Source organism: Mustela nigripes, chromosome 17 (genome assembly GCF_022355385.1).
Source record: "Mustela nigripes isolate SB6536 chromosome 17, MUSNIG.SB6536, whole genome shotgun sequence".
NCBI lineage: Eukaryota > Metazoa > Chordata > Mammalia > Carnivora > Mustelidae > Mustela > Mustela nigripes.
This window is the reverse complement of record NC_081573.1, coordinates 9,307,793-9,311,723: the sequence shown is the minus strand read 5'-3', so window position 1 is coordinate 9,311,723 and position 3,931 is coordinate 9,307,793.

The following is a 3,931-nucleotide window of genomic DNA, read 5'->3' as shown; positions in this document are numbered from 1 at the left end:
TTTTTGTTTGTTTTTGTATTGCAATTACCTGTTCCTTAAAACTGTATGACTGTTTTGGGTTCTTTTGTTTTGAATTGGAAGTCTTTAATCACTTTTCTAGTTTTATCTGTTGATTCTCTAGTCTTTGAAACTAGTTTTGGACACAACAAATTCAGAGTTCCTGGCACAATTCTTTTAAGTCTTTGCAGCCATGTATTACCAGCCACCACCCACATAAAAGGACCAATCTAGCACTGAAAATTCTTCATTATGTGTTCTTGGAAATACTTTGTTGGGAGATCAGAGCTCCTTATCAGACTGTTGTGGTCATACCTGTGCATGTTTTTCTCCATATACTGAAAGTGGAGTTCCGTGGGTTAGGTCACGAGTATGCCTATGCTCAACTTTAGTAAGTTTAATTTTTCTTTTTTTTTTTTTTTTAAGATTTTATTTATTTATTTAACAGAGATCACAAGTAGGCAGAGAGAGAGGAGGAAGCAGGCTCCCCACAGAGCAGAGAGCCCAATGCGGGGCTCGATCCCAGGACACCGGGATCATGATCCGAGCCAAAGGCAGAGGCTTAACCCACTGAGCCACCCAGGTGCCCCATAAGTTTAATTTTTCTAAATAGGTTTCCAAAAATACCAACTGGCACTCCCACCAACAGTGTATGAATATTATTCTTTCTCCATATCCTTGACAATATTTGGCATCAGTTTTTTTTTTTTTTTTTAAATGCTTGCTACTCTGGTAGGTATCATGGTTTACATTTCCATTTTTTTCCTGAGTATTTATTAGCTGTTTGAATATTCTCACAATATCTGTCCACTTCTTCCTCCTGACACTGAGTGTATTAGGTGTGGCTGTATACCAGTGACATTTGACATGGCATTTGAATCTCATAATTTTCAACTACCATAAAGGACTGTCCTTTGGTTTCTTCCAACATTAAGAAATATAGGGGCGCCTGGGTGGTTCAGCAGGTTAAAGCCTTTGCCTTCAGCTCAGGTCACGATCCCAGGGTCCTGCGGTCGACCCTGCATCTGGGTCTCTGCTCAGTAGGGAGCCTGCTTCCTCCTCTCTCTCTGCCTACATGTGATCACTGTCTGTCAGATAAATAAATAAAATCTTTTAAAAAATGTAAAAGCCCAACTCCTTCAAAAACTGTAAAAACTATTTTTTTTCTCATTTGTGCGTATTTTTTAAAATTATGTTCAGTAAAAACCATTCTTATTCTTTGCGGATTGGCCAGAGCCACATGTAAAAAGACAGTGGGCCAGATTTGGCCCATAGGCCATAGTTTTCTTACTCCTGTAGATGAATAACTAAAGGGTCAACGGTCATGCTGTAATGGACATTTTACTTGACCCATGGAGATGGACATAGGAAAATCCAACTATAAATAAACATAAAATTTACACAGTATGATGAATGATAATGAAGAAAAAGAATATTCTTTCGGGAACCAGTGATGGATGATCTTGACTTAAATATGGGTATAAATATGGATATAAGGAAGGCCTGTAAGAGAAGAAATAAGCAGCAGTTTGAAAGATGAGAGTGGGGGCGCCTGGGTGGCTCAGTGGGTTAAGCCACTGCCTTCGGCTCAGGTCATGATCTCGGGGTCCTGGGATCGAGTCCCGCATCGGGCTCTCTGCTCAGCAGGGAGCCTGCTTCCCTCTCTCTCTCTGCCTGCCTCTCCATCTACTTGTGATTTCTCTCTGTCAAATAAATAAATAAAATCTTTAAAAAAAAAAAAAAAAAAAGAAAGATGAGAGTGAATGCTTATGGCAAAGACAAGGAGAATTACTGGTATTGCCAAAGGCCCCAAGAGAAGAAAGTGCTTGAGACTTTGAGAGGAACTAGAAGAGGTTCAGAGGTGTAGGAACATCACTGTTATGTGTTTACTTCATCTCCCCTTCCTGAAAGCTTGGTTCTGATTTAAATGTTTAAATGTCATTTGGCTGGATCCCCTTTCTTAAGAGTTCTTTTAGACAGCTTATGTATGTCACATAGTGGAATAGTATTCCACACCATATATACATATATGATTATATATATCTACATAGAAACATTTATCACATTTATTTTATCCATTCATCTATTGTGGACATTGGTTTTTTACTACCTTTGGCTATTGTGATATAATGTAAACATTGGAGTACAAATATCTGTTCAAATCCCCACTTTCAATTTCTTTGGGTATACATGGAATTGGATTAAATGATAATTCTATATTTAAAATTTAAATTCTGTATTTAAAATTCTGAGGAATCATCATATTGTTTAACACAGCAACTGTCCCATTTTACATTTCTACCAGCTGCACAACTTTATTGCTTTGGTAGGACTCCATTTCACTTCAACCATTGTACTGCATAGATCTTATTTTTGTATTATAGTATATGTGTCATGTATATGTTGTTTCTAGGGTCACACATAAAACACATCATTGACCTAGCTGATGTCAAGAACAGATGTGTTTATTTGGATATTTTATGAAGACAACATGAGTTACAGTGATGTGAAGGAAATAATAATTGGTAATTAAATATACTTATTACTTTAATTATAATTAAATTATTATTCTAGGTTAAATAAGTGTGTAGCAATTTTTAAACTTACAATGAAAGCTTACTAATGATTCATTGTCAAGTAGCAGCCAGTACTATGGCCAGAATAGTAAAAAATGTGAGACTAGAAGAAGTACAAATGCTAACTGCAATTTGCTGTAAATAGAACAAAATTAAAAAGCTGTTAGATAATGTAAAAAATCAAGTTAATAAAGTAGAGAATATCGTGAGACATTTGCAGCAAATCTATAACACATTTGATGAGAATTTTCCTTTTGATAACCAAAAAGGATAAAATTAGTTGCCTGAAATCATAATTAAATGGGCAACCAAATTTTAACTGACTTTGAAACAATCTGAGCTTATAACTTTGTGTAGCTATAAAATGGCTTTGTGTCTTGTACACACACAAAAATCAAATTTTATGTGGAAATATAGGAAGATAAATTATTACTGTAGTTAGGGGAGTTTTGTTATGATATTATGAAAAAATGCTAAAAATTATATCTTACAAAAAGTAAAAAAATTTAAGCCACTAGTCAACTGCCTGTAAAAGATCTTTCTAATAATATCAAAGATTAATTCAAAATTAGTAAAGCTACATATATTCTCTAGCTTTAGACAAGTTGTACGATAAAATATTTTCCACTTTACTCTGGGTACCTTCCAAATCAAATAGAAATATTGTCAATCTGCAGCCTACAAAATCATATTCATAGCACAGATATCTTAAAATCTTTTATATATGTCAAAAAAGAATTTCAACTAGATATAAAAAAAAAAAATTCTATTAAAATTAACAGCCGGGGCACCTGGGTGGCTCAGTGGGTTAAAACCTCTGCCTTCAGCTCAGGTCATGATCTCAGAGTCCTGAGATAGAGCCCCACATTGGGCTCTCTGCTCTGCAGGGAGGCTGCCTCCTCCTCTCTCTCTGCCTGCCTCTCTGCCTACTTGTGATCTCTTTCTCTCTCTCTCTCAAATAAATAAATAAAATCTTAAAAAATAAATTAACCAGCCACGCTAAGTTAAAAATGTGAATGCTGTGAATTTTAAAGAGCTTGATGTCTCCCTAACTGATTTGCTCCACAGTATGAAAAGTATGATGGTTTAGTATAAACGCGCAAATATTATGAATTACTGTTGCTTTATGGAACTGTTGAAAGAAACAGAGAACAAATGAATCTATTTATGTTTTTTGCCAATGCTCATTGGTTGAATGGTTGAAGAGTTTACAAATTTTTTACAAAGATTTACTGTATTTTGAATGCGAAGGCTTTCTTTAAGAAAATACTTGGTGAATATTTCATAATCAAGACCGCCAAAATGACAGCATGATTTGTTTTCTCACCAGTATCACACTACATGTAAACAAACAAAAT